The sequence below is a fragment of the Emydura macquarii genome, unplaced genomic scaffold, assembly GCF_026122565.2.
Source record: "Emydura macquarii macquarii isolate MOO-44397 ecotype Brisbane River unplaced genomic scaffold, CSIRO-AGI_Emac_v2 contig_1119, whole genome shotgun sequence".
Taxonomy (NCBI): domain Eukaryota; kingdom Metazoa; phylum Chordata; order Testudines; family Chelidae; genus Emydura; species Emydura macquarii.
Window position 1 is genome coordinate 12,676,843 of NW_027131256.1, and position 13,738 is coordinate 12,690,580.

The following is a 13,738-nucleotide window of genomic DNA, read 5'->3' on the forward strand; positions in this document are numbered from 1 at the left end:
AGGTTGCTGGATCAAATCTGAACTAAGTCATCAGAAATTGAATGCCATTGCTACTGGAGCATTGTTGGGTTGCCTATATGAAAATTAACTGGTGAACTCACTTCAGTTCCTATTGGCAAGTGTCCACATCCTAAAAAAGCCACCAGGCAAAATCCTGGCTTTTGAAGTTTTCCTATTGAGGTTAGTGGTGCAGGATTTAACCCACCATCACACATGGCAACACTTTGTTATCAGGCTCAAGAGAGAACTTAAAGACTGAATGAGCCATAGAGTCTGAATTACCCTATTGCTCCTAGCGTAAATCCTCTTAGAGTGGGGTTGTAGCATATTGATTTACATGGTGCTTGCCAGCTGAATGAATCCACTCTACACAGTGCACTTCGCTGCTCCGTCACTCCCCCTGAACAATTTCCCCATCTGTCCATTGAATGATCAGTTACAAATAAAACATGCATCATTAGAAACTAGTTGTGCTAGGAACCATCCTCTTAGTTGCAGTATAAATATTACTGTAATCCGTTACTTCATGCATTTACACACACACACACACACTAATTTGTTCACCCTTGCTGTCTCAAAAACAAAACCAAAAAAAACCAGGACTAACTTTCTGGTCAGTCAGTTTTCTACAGTCCCCTTAATTGTAGTTCACCGAGCATTGCCAGCAAAAAAACTCGAGCACGCCCAATGCATTACATAGCTACTGCAATTATACAACAGTTAATTACTCTAGCTGATTTACTTAATCTGACTCTAAGATGTTCCGGATCCTGCCTTTGTCATCTGTGCAGTGATGGCCCCTCAGGCACCATATCCTGGGGCAGTCTGATGTGTGCTGACCCTCTGAATATGGTTTCTACTCATTTTCCCCTGTGGTAAATAAGAACTGGCAAGGAACATAGTGATCATTAAAGAACCAAACCAGGATAACGCAATCTATCAATGAGAACCATTAACATACACGATGTTAATCATGGATCTCCTCACAAATCTTTCAGTGCTTTTCCAAGATTTTTAACCCCAATATTTCTATTCACTGCACATGAGCACACAAAGAGCAGAGATAGGCAGAAAAAAGTTGCATCCCTAATGTGAAACTGACAATTTTTAGGTATTATCTTGTTTTGCATAAAGGCAAAGAAATGTTCTTTTAGTGCACGTCTACACTATAGTTCTACCAAGAGGGAAAATTCACCTTGTATGTGTCTGCAGAGGGGGAGCTGAAGGTGAAAGAGTGAGCGCTGATAGCTGCACCATCTTTTCACTGGCTGGATGAGTATATTGATTTCACTGGAAGTTAGCAGCCTAAATAGAAGTTAAGAGCGTAACTCCTTTTGAGCATCCAGCTATCAGCCACTAATGCTAAGGCTATTAAATCTGATCACCCGCCAGTCTAAAATATGATGATTCACATACTCCATGGAACCAGCCTTTACCTGGATAACAAACTGGTATAAAAAAAAGTTTTAGGAACTGACTCTTTGTGAATTGTTTTCCTTCACAGCTCTTCTTCCTCACCAGCCTTACCATGAAACATATGTACACAGGGGGCAAAGACAGGTGCAGGGCTCAGTGAGTTGAAACTAGTGTAACTTATATTTTTCATCCTCTATTTTAACTTCCAGCTACTTGCACCCTATCGTTGCTTCTATTTCCTTTTGTCTGATGCCTCATGTAACACAGCTTATAGACTCCTCTGCATTCCTGTAGGTGAGACGCGTGCAGTGGTGAAGTTTGAGGCGATGTCACTGGAACATCAGTTGGTGGGAATAATATCTTAGATTCCCATAGCACCACTTTGAATCTGGCCTACCATAGGAACAGACACAGCTTCCTAATTGCATTATATACATTGTTACATTTAGGTTTCAGTAAAGCAAACTAATCATCCATGCCATTAAAAATAATGACCATGGATCTTTGAGCTATCGCCGTATGTCAAACATCTGGAATGTAACTGGTTTGCAATATCACTCATGCGTAAGTGTGAATGAGATGGTAGACCTCTCATGCTTCACTATTTAGAGCCTGTAGTGATTTCAATATGTAATCTGCTAAACTTGCTTTCAGTAATCATTTTCTCTATGCTTTCTTTGTGCTTATTCTGGACAATTACTGGAACCCCTGGACCAAGTCCTCTGCTCAATTGTACCCATCTGATCCTATTGACTTCAGTGGGTTTGCTTGGCACAAAGTCAGCGTAGTGTTTAGAGCCTCTAGGAATGAGTCACACCTGTGTGTGTAGGAAGCTGCCATTCGCAACACCAGGTGCCAATGTAGGAGGCTGCATTGGAGTGTGTGTGAGGGTGAGGGGAACAGTGGCAACAACTCAGTTATTTCTTGTGTCCCCCCCCCTCCCCTTGGCAGGGACCCCCTGGTCCCTTCTTGACCCCCTTCTCCTCCCATGGGGACCACAGGTCTCCCTGGGCCAGGAACTCTCTCCTCTCTTTTACCCGCACAGGACATGAGCTGGTGCTGCCGGGAGTGGAGTTCTCAGCAGACTGGTCTGCACTCCACTGTACAGGAAAGAACTGGCACATGGGATTGTTAAACATCCTTGATGCCAGACTAACAATCTAGTACCATATGATGGGAAAACTGATATTTAAGAAAAGCGGGGGAGGGGGGACTGAAATGATCTGGTCAATTACAGACCTGTTAATTACAGACCAGTATTAGGAAGGGCATCCTCTGACCTCAGTGGTATGCAAGGTTTTAGAATTAGTTGTGAACAAAAGACTAATTAAATGAATGGAGGTAAATGGTAATGGTGATGTAATGCAACATGAGTTTACCAAGGATAGATCATGCCAGACTAATCTGAATTCCTCCTTTGAGAAAATAATTGATTCTTTAGATAAGAAAAGTGCAGTAGATCTAATATACTTGGACCTCCGTAAAGCATTTGACATGGTGCCACATGGGAAATTATTAGTTAGATTAGGGAAGATGAGAATCAGTACAAGAATTGTAAGGTGAAACAAGAACTGGCTAAAGAAGAGAAGGCAACAAGTTGTGCTGAAAGGCGAATTATTGGACTGGAGGGAGGTTACTAGTAGAGTTCCTCAAGGATCAATCTTGTGACCAGTCTTACTCAATATTTTTATTAATGACCTTGGCACAAAAAAGTAGAAGTGTGTTAATGAAAGTTGCTGCTGATACAAAAGTGTGAGGCATTGTCAATACAGTGGAGGATGGGAATATTATATAGGAAGTTCTGTGCAACCTGGAAAACTGGAGTAACAGAAATGGAATAAAATTAAATAGTACAAAGTGCAAGGTCATGCACTAATATTAAGAATTTCTTCTACAAGCTCTGGGTTCATCAGCTGGAAATGATGGAGGAACAGAGAGATTGGGGTGTGTGCACTGATCACAGGTTGGCCGTGAGCCACCAATGTAATGCAGCTATGAATAAGACGGATGTATCAAGAGAGGCATTTCCAGTAGATATAGAGAAATATTATTGCCATTGTATAAGGCACTGGTAAGACCTTATTTGCAACACTATGTACAATTCTGGTCACCCACATTCAAGAAAGATTAACTTAAACTGGGACAAAAGCAGAAAAGAGCTGCTAGGATGATCAGGGGGACTGTGGATCAGTCTTACGGGAAGAGACTGGAAGAGTTTAGCGTGTTATGTTTCTAAAAAAGAAGACTGAGAAGGGATATGAGTGCTCTCTGTAACTATGTTAAAGGGGTAAATACCAGGGAGGATGCTGAGGACAATGCTGGCACAAGAACAAATGGATATCAATAAACTGGCCATGAACAAATTCAGGCTAGAAATTAGAAGCTTTTTAGCCATCAGAGGACTGAGGTTCTGGAACAGTCCCCAGTAGGAGTTATGGCGGCAAGCAACTTAAATAGTTTTGAGAGAGAACTGGACAAATTTATGAGCAGGATGGGATTGCTTGTGATCATAGGGGGCAGGCCTCAGTAGCTCTGAGGATCATTTCCAGTTTATGTCTTATGTTCTTAAAAGCTCATGCTTCAGGGTTTCAGCTGACTACATGCAGTATTAGGAAGGGCGTCCTCTGACCTAATGTATTCTTTTGTTGGATTGTTTTATTTACTTCCTCTGAAGCATCAGGGATGGAGATGGGACATAGGATGGGAAGAACCAGGGCTCTGAGGTGACACCAAGCATTCTATTTCTTAGGTGCTTGGCTGGCTGGTTCTTGCTCACATGCTCAGGGTCTAGCTGATCGCCATATGTGAGGTTGGGAAGGAATTTTGCCACAGGTCAGTTAGCAGTAACCATGTTTTTTGTTTTCACCTTCTTTTGCAGCATGTAGTGTGAGTCATTTGCCAGGATTATCAGGGTATTTCTCTCTTAATCATTTCCCTGCCATTATGGGGGCCTCTGGTGCACCTTAGTCCCTCCTATTCTCTGCCTGTGGCACACAATAGTGTACCCTTTTATGGGCTGTAATACTTTTGGTCTGATTCTGGTTGTTGGGTTTTGTGTGCAGGTGCTGGGTGGTTTTGGTAGCCTACAATATACAGGAGGTCAGACTAGAAGATCTCGTGGTCCTTTCTGGCCATACGTTCCATGAGTCTCCTTGTGCTAAGAGCACCATTTGATTCTGCCAACTCTCCGTCTGTATGGATGGTGGCTGGACCTAATTTCAGTGGCATTGAGGCCCTGTATACCAGGTCACAATGCCACTCAGTGCAATTTGACCTGATTGCCCATCTGTCTGTATGGAGGGGCAGCCGGGTCAAATTTCAGTGATATTGTGACCAAGCAGCCGAACAATGCTCTGGACTGCTCTAGCAGCAGATGTACTGATTTAGTTGGAGACCACTGCTTAAAAGTAGTCAGGCCATGGACACACCAGCTCTGCAAGTTTAAAGCAAGTGCAAAAACCTGAGGCGGGTGGGGGCATTTGCCTCTCCTAAGTGGTGCCACCAGCAGGGGAGGGAGATTCACCCCTGAGAGGAAATGCTGCTACGTTCTTTCCCATGGTTCTACTAGGGAGTAATACTATTAAGCTCTGTCTGGAACCCTGCTGGCAGAGGCTGCCATGAGATGTAGTGAATCAGTTCATCTCCCATACCCTGCTCCTACTTCCACTGCTGCAGGTTCCATGGCAGTTGTAGGTGGCTTATGCCACTACCCTTGAGCTTCAGGCGCACTTTCTGCCACTGCCATGGGGCCTGCAGCCTGGGTTCTATGAGTGGGTATATATGCGTACATATGTGTGTACGACGACTCGCTGTTGCAAAGGAGCTTATTTGCTTTCTAGCAGGCAGACCATTTAAAAAAAAACTCCAATCATTTCTTCAGTATTCACAAGGATCACCCACTTGGAGAATTTTGTCCTGCTGAATTTTCAGGGCATCCTATTGACAGGAATAAAAATGTGTCAAATTAGCCCTCAAATGATTAAAACTCCAAACCCAGCAAAGCCAAGGATTTAGGAGAACTGGATTCAAATGTCTATCCACACGAAGCAGAGGGGGGAAATGAACCTGGATATCTCACATCCCAGGTGAGGGCTTTGGTCACTGGGTTAAAAATTATAGGCCTGGTGGCACTGGCACCACCAGCTCCTTCTCCTCAGGCCATTTTGTATGGTGTTAGGCATGCTTTGAAAACACCTACCAATCTGAGCCCTGCAGGCAAGACGGGTAGGGGAACGCTCAGTTTGAAAATCCAGTCAGGGCTTCAGTGTGAGATAGACACCTGGGCTAGTGGAAGGTGGCTGTGTGAATGCTTACTAACAGCCACTGGTGGGGGGCGGACGGGGGGGGGGGGATAGTCCTGGAAATGTAGTTGTCTAGGGACTACAAGGACCTACAGCGTTAGATTGCACAGAACTGAGTTTTTGAGGATCTCAACATCTTTAGGCATCTAAAGTGGCAGTTAGGTGCCTAAGTTCTTTTGTGGGTCTCTCCCTGAGCTACTTTCTCATCCCTAAAGTTACAGCCTTAAGGTGAGGCTTGAGGTATATTGGCAGGATGGTGTGTAGAAGTTTACAATGCTACTATATCCTTCAGCCCTTCTGTTTCTAAGGCTGAATAAACTAAAAGGAAAATTGGGCCTCCTGGCAGGTTTCCCCTCCATACAAAATGTGAGATGCTGCTGGAGTCAATACTTGAATTCATAGATTTCTTTTTCTTCTTGTTTTTTAATTGTTTTGGGGTGGAGGTGGTTTTCTGGTTTTTAAATTGTCTTGTCTGACAGTACACAGCTGGCACTTTTGTTCAGCATGCATCAGTAAGCAAGCGCCGGCGCCCCATTGCAATCATTTTGTTTCTATTGTTACTTTGTTTTCTGTTGCAAAAGCTATAAATGAATCAATTTATGCAATTAGTGTTGGTGCTGCATGATGACTAATAAAAAGAAAACAGCAATCAGCTCACTGACGAAACTGGGAAGCGATGGGTGGTGATGCACAAAACGATACAGCCAAATGGCCAGTAGTTATACCAGCCAACGCATGACAATTTATTGCCTAAGAATTTAATAATACATAGAATAGTAGGACTGGAAGGGACCTCCTGAGGTCATTTAGTCCAGGCCCCTACACTTATGGCAGGACCAAGCATTATCTAGACCATTTGTCTGTCAGTAAGCAAGAATATAGTCATATTCTTGCTGAATTTTCAGGGCATTTCACTGACAGGAATAAAAATGTGTCAAATTAGCCCTCAAAGGATAATTTAAGCATGAGAGTTGTCCCATTGACTTTAGGTTTGACTGACATCAGTGAGACTACTCATATGCTTCAGGTTAAGCATTTACTTCAAGGCTTTTTCAGGATCTGGGCTTAAGGTAGCTGTTGGCTAACATTCCCTGCAAGTTTTACGAAGAATGTGGATTTTTTTCCCCCATAAACGAATGGAGACTGTTCAATAGATTTAAAAAGGAAATCACTGAAAAATGAAAACCTGGGTGCTTTGTCCTGCGATAGAAGCAATTGGAGAAGACTTTAATTTGGGCAGTGCTAGAATCTTACAATTGAAGCCACTAAACGCTAGAATTTAAAAGGGGCCTCAACCCAGCCTCAGGTTTTGGTCGTACAACTATTTTATGTATGCAATTCTATGGATGCAAATGGCTGTGTCTGCAAAAGTGTGTCCAGAAAATTAAGGACCACAGTATTGAATAAGTGATCTAAAATGTACTCTATTTTCTGATTTTGTAAAATTTGTCTCTCAGCTGGTATTGTTTTATTTAATTATAAAATTGTAAGTAAATGTAAAGCTGTTGAGAGATTCTGGATTGACATCCCTGGAGACCCTTGTTAAAATTTTGGCCTGTCCTTGTATTAAGAAAGAACTTTACAGTGACATTTTCTTTCTTGGATATTTGGCTTTAGGCTCTGAAATCTACATTTAGGCAACTAAATCGAAAAGATTTTTGGAGGGGCTGAACCAGCTACTGAGTTCACTGGGAGTATCAATGTGTGTAAAGTTACTCATTTGTGTAAATGTTCACAGCATCAGGAACTTGGATAAGTTAATTAAAATGAGGTCAAAATGTCGCTACTTGCCACTTTGCCATTATAATGTTTGTACTGGTTTTTAAATATTCAAGGTACTCTCACTCTGACTGCAAGCTGTAAGGTTACAATCTAATATTTATTATATGTCTTGTTCATTTCTCCTTCCTGACATCACCATGCATTGATGGAGTGGAGGTTACTATATATTTTTCCATCGTCTCTAATGTTGCATCTTGTTATGTGCTTACTGTAGTTGCAGAAAACAAGAGATTTGGGATATAGGCATTTCCATGCCTAAGGTGATCTGTCCAGTCCCCTTTAATGTTGAAGATTTTAGGAATAAACAGTTCTTTTCCCTGGTAGATACCAGTACTGTATCAACTGTTAGCAATATCTTTATTTGTAACTGACACCTATATCATAGGAATTATTTTGTTTTTCTTAGTTCCTACCCACCACATCCATTTAATTGTATATAGTGAGGAATGAATATAAAGAAAATTGCTAGATTGTCTGTGTTCTATATGTCAAGTATGCGTGCTTTTTTAATCTTTTGAGAAAAGTAGCAACTTGATTTCATTAGCTTTGTAATAATATACAGCTGTCACTGACTGCATTTACACTCTTCCCTCCCCACCACCCCCAGCAAGTTAAAAGACATTCCTGTATTTATGAACACATAAAGCCACATGTCTCATATTCATCTGTAGAAATGGGACTCCATTATCACATCAGCTCACTTTCTTAGCATGAAATCTTTCACTGGAAAAAAAGATGCAAGTGGGCAATACATTTTAATCAATTGCCCTTTGACATCTCTCACTCAGAGGGTCGTCCTCACAAAGTGAATTAGTGTAATAACCCCAATATGTACAGCAGATGGCATGAACATAATAATAAAAGTGGATGAAATAAAACCTTGAATCATTTGTAACGATTTATAACTATTGATCCCACTAAAATACCTCTTTTCCTTCAGGAAAGAAGGATAAAGAGAGAAACAAAATTACAAGTTACATGTTTTATGATAGATTTCATACTTATGTTTTTCTTTTATTGCTACTTGTGGAGGGAGAAAAAGGCCCTGTACCTATAAAATCTGTAAGCGTCAGGTAGAACGGTTTTTAAATAATAGTTCAAACACATTTCTTATATATTCTGAGGGGGTTACATAGGATTTTAAAGTAATATTAAAAACAAATTCTGAGCTAAAATTTTTGAAAACCAATCTCTTTAAATCTCTCAGTTTTATGAGGAACATCCACCTGCATCAGTCACATTGTGTTATGTTGTTTCACAAAATGTCACAACATCTTAAAGGCCATGCTTTTCTGAAAACCATTTTGATTGAAGTGGTGGCTTGGTGTTCAGAAGAAAACAAAGATTGGCTGGAACATATGAATATGTATGGCCTATTCTTAGGTTGGAAAGAAAGAAAGAATTTGGCTCAAACATGCGTTATTTTAAAATAGTTTGACCCTGTCTGTACTAGCAAGGCGAAATATGCCTAAACTTTTTGTTTCAACTGAATTCAGACTTGGGCCCCAGTCTAGCATACATTTCTGCAATGGGACTGTAAGTGTTTGAAGAATTGGGGGGGGGTCTTTATTTTCAAACATTGTTCCAAGCCCAGAGGACAGGGCAACACAAGAAACACATCTAGAAAATGTTTTACCCTGACTGGTTTATCCTTGGCTGACCTGAGCCCCAATTCAGGGAAATACTTAAGGACATACTTATGAACATGCCTTTTTGGGATGGCACTTAACCACTTGCTTAACTTTCAGCATCTGCTTAAGTCCAATTGACTTCAATAGGACACAAGCACATGATGAAAGCTAAGCGCATACTGATGTGCTTTCTTGCATTAGGGCCCTCCTGAATTATTTGTTAGTAGTTACATTAGTATTATTGTATCCATTAAGCTAGTGCCTACGTGTCCCAAGCAGGAACTGGAACCCCATAATGCTAGGTGTCCCTTCTTCAAAGAGCTTACAGTCTGGATTTACACCCAGAGATATTCCCCTCCCTCCCTCCCACCCCCCAAAAAAAAAGGGGAAACAGATTTACAAAGACATTTTTAAACTATTTCACAGAGCTGAACAAGGACCTATGTTTTGTGAAAGTTTCTGTGACATTTCCATCAAAATCACGACTGAAAGTGTGATAAAATGAAGGTAGAATGTTTTGAAGACGTTGACTTTTTTTTTTTGCTAAAAGTTTCATTTTTCTCCCCAAAAAAGAACATTTTTCATCAGAAAAACACTTTGGGCAAAAAACTGACCAGCACATAACAGGAAGACGAATGAGCAAAGGAAGGGAGGGACTATGTAGCCATAAAACAAGCACAATGAGCACTCCTCAGGGTTCACCTCCTGCTTACCCATCAGGCAAGCGGTATTTATTTTGTGCCAGGGCTGAGCCCCGGCACCTCTCGGCTTAGCAGTTCATAGCCTTGGCATCTCTGGGCTTGTTGCATCCGTTACAAAAGTAAAAAAATTGCTTGAGTCCCAGCACCTCTTTCATTACAAATTAAATACTGGGTGAAGGCATCATGGCAGAAATGAGTTTTACAGAGGGAGTTTGGTGGCTAGACAGAGTTTTTTGCGTTAGCATGGGAGGAAGTGCTGAAATGCTTGTGGGAAAAGCTGACTGGTGGACAGCGAAGGCTGAGAATGCAGGCAGAGTAAAGGTGGGAGGGTTAATGCTGAACTCAGTTAATATGGTAGCTAGGTGGGGCAGGCTACCCCATGAAGTTGCTTTTAAGCGAACACAAGAAACTTGTGCATGATTCAATGGCGTTATTTCCAAGTGAAAAGGTATCTGTATCGTACAAAAATGCCAACTAACTGGCACTCATCAGCACTCTGAATGGAGCTGCAGTGGAGAAACCAAAGAGGGAATAGGTATTCAGACTGATGTTGACTCATCCTGAGAAGTGATTCCTGAAGGTCTGCATTGAAGTTCACCATCGGGGTAGTGTGAGGATGTTTGCGTAGTATGTGTTCTGCTGCTCAATAGAGGCCGTCAGTGTTCTGGGCTGCCTTTCACCAGCATTACATTTCAGATAAACATGTGCCCCACAGCTTTAAAGGTTATGTGCTAAATGCAAATATCAAAGTAAAAGATTATTTTAATACATTGACAGCATGTGCTCACCCTAAAGAATGGTTATTTACCGTTATTAGAAATGTGCTAAGTGATCTCTCTTCTGAGGTTTGAATCCTTGAACACATGCACTTTTTAATGCAAAGTAATGTTTTAAAATAACACACTGTTGCTCATATAAATGCTCTCCTTTCCAAAAGGGAAAAATCCACAGAATGGTTCAATGAGAATAATTTGTCATTCCTGTACTTTGGGATTCTTCAAAGATTAGTGGGGCAGAAGTCACTGACATTTGAAAGTAATTGAAGAGAAGCCACTAAAAGGGGCTGAAAAAGAAGGCGATCATGGCTGGATCTTGGGGACTTTTCAGGTACCAATAAACTTTATGGCTGTTTTTAAAATCTGATTTTTCAGACACCCCCTCCTGCAGAGCTAATGAGGTGAAAAGTGACCTGCCTACTTATTTGCTGGCTCCATACTTAGTAATGGTGTGACGTACTGGCTGGCTGTTCTGTATTGTAGATGAGATCCATGCAATATAATACCGATGCTCTTAAATTATCTGAAACTGCATCTACAACGTTTCAGATCTTAGTTTGCTTTTTTTTTAAAAAAGCCCTGGCACAATGTGCCTTGTGCTGAAGCGGTAACATATTCTTCCCACGCCTTTCTCTGAAATTAAAATGGGATGCCTCCATTACTGCATGTTGCTCAATAGAATTTCCCTACAAATTGCACATGTTTTGCTCCAATCATTCAGTACATGCAAGATACGAACAATCCACATGGTACTCATTTTGCTGAGTTGTTCTGCATTCAAGGTGGCAAGCTTTGCCTCTCTCCTTCGCAGCCAGTGGCTCCCACCTGACATGTTTTCTCAGTTTTGCCAGGGCAACCTTAGGGGTAGGTTAAACAGAAGGTTGCCATGAGGGATAGCTCTGTGACCAGCATGGGCATTTATCACTCAGTCCTGAACTGCACCTTTCTAGCTGGAGAGTTTCTGCCCACCTGATCACAGGCCTCTGAACAGGGAAATCCTTGCTTCTGGTCTTCATGAGTAGTGTTCATTTTCCAGGGTATTAGATGTCACCCCTGAATCCATTTTACCAGCATTCCCTTTGAAACACCGCTGCAGCCACCATAAATGACTGTGCGCCTGGAAGAAAGAACAACACGCATTGTGGGAAAGGAGGGATAACCACACATAAAGCAAGTTACTGCACGCCTATTCTACACAATGACAGCGCAAACTTGACCACCCTTCCACCGCCCACAGGTAGACTAAATGACCTGTCACGCTGCAATACTAGAATACCCAAGAGATCCCTTTCGCGGATTTCTTCATGATTAGGGAGGAAATACAGATTCTCTTAAAACACAAGATCATGGTGCTCAGCCAGCCAAGGTCCAATTGTGTGACACCACTGTCTTTCTAAGTGTGTGTAACAAAGCCACACAGTGTGGGACACTACCAAACACAGCAGAGCAAGGAACTGGACATAAGGCAAGATTCCTTTCTTTAGTCCAGATCAGGTTACATTTCACGTAGCCTTAGACTGAGATTTCAGTACTTCACGACAGAATAACGTACAGCAACAGGCAGACTGTCTGAGGGAAGAGCAGGCTGATGTGGGACTGAGATTGGGACTAGCATGACTAAGAGAGTTGAAGCACAGCTGAAAGGCAGGCCAATGATACACTGCAATGCCAATGGCCCTTGATTAAATATGGCATCAGGCTTGGTTATGTTGCAATCGTCTATCCTTTTTAGTGTGAAGCAGGGGGGGCAAAGTTGAACCCTCCAAAAACCATAAATAAATTGGTTTTCAGCTGGCCCTTGAAAAACTGGAATATTTTGTGTGCAAAATTTTGGAAAAGATTTTTCTTGGTAATTCCTTTCAACATTTGTCACTGAACATATTTATTGCAATTCATAACCATATATAACACCATGGCCAAGCAGCATGGGCCAATGGCTGTGGCAGGAAGTCAGGAGGATCATAGAATCATAGAAGATTAGGGTTGGAAGGGCCCTCAGGAAGCCATCTAGTCTAACCCTCTGCTCAAAGCAGGACCAACCCCGACTAAATCATCCCAGCCAGGGCTTTGTCAAGCTGTGCCTTAAAACAACCTTTAAGGATGGAGAGTCTACCACCTCCATAAGTAACCTATATGGTTTATTCCTAACTCTGCCACTGACCTTTTCTGTGACCTTGGACAAATCATACCTCTGTTTGTCCTTCCAGCCTTGGTCTTAACTGTCCGCAGGACTGGGACTTCTGTGCAGTACCTAGCACAATGGGATCCTTGATCTCATTACCTTAATATAAATAATAACAAGCATATCTCCTAAACAAAACGTAATTGACCAGTATGTTGTGGTCCAGTGTTTTACATGTAACTGATAACATATATGATTGTGGGCATACATGTGTATTTGGTTCAGCTTTTTTAACTTGCTACTGCTGAAGTACAGCAGCGTTGACAATTACATTGGACGTTTGTTAAAGGCTAACAGAAAAGATCCAAGTCAACTTTGCATGAAACACAGTGTCCATTGTGTTAACTTGTTTTAGCTTGCAGGCTACACATTGACAAGGTACTAGTTGTTTTTCTTCCTAATTAGAGGGTGTCTTGTGTAGGACAATCTCACCAATCGGGAAGCAGGTTGAGCTACGCTGGGATTTGTCATTGACAGTGAAGGTTGCAAACTGTCTTCATTAGCATGCAGTCAAGTAAAGGAAGTGTAAGGAAGGCTATACATTCAGAAATGAAAGAAACTGTGCTTTGGAATACAGATTGCTGTGGGCAAGACTGTTGTTAAAATGGAAGGCAGTTGGTGAGGGGATGCTTCTGGGATCAGACTGAGGAAGAGTGTAGCTGCCCTCAGTCAAATCCTGATTTTAAGCGACTCCAGATCAATTTGTGGTTTAGAGCTGGACTTTTCTCGCTAGTAGTAGTAAATAGCATGGGCATGTTTTCTATTTGAGGACCAATGGAATTGTTTTAATAAGCAGAGGTGATCCTAAAATCAGATCCAAATCTCAGCTTGTGCAAAGTTCAGGGCTGTTGGGATTCAGGCATTGGGTTTGGCTTCTTTTAAAGCTAGGCGACAGAAATAGCCATGAAGAAGGGAAATCCTGATCCAAAGCTAATCTCTGGAAATTATG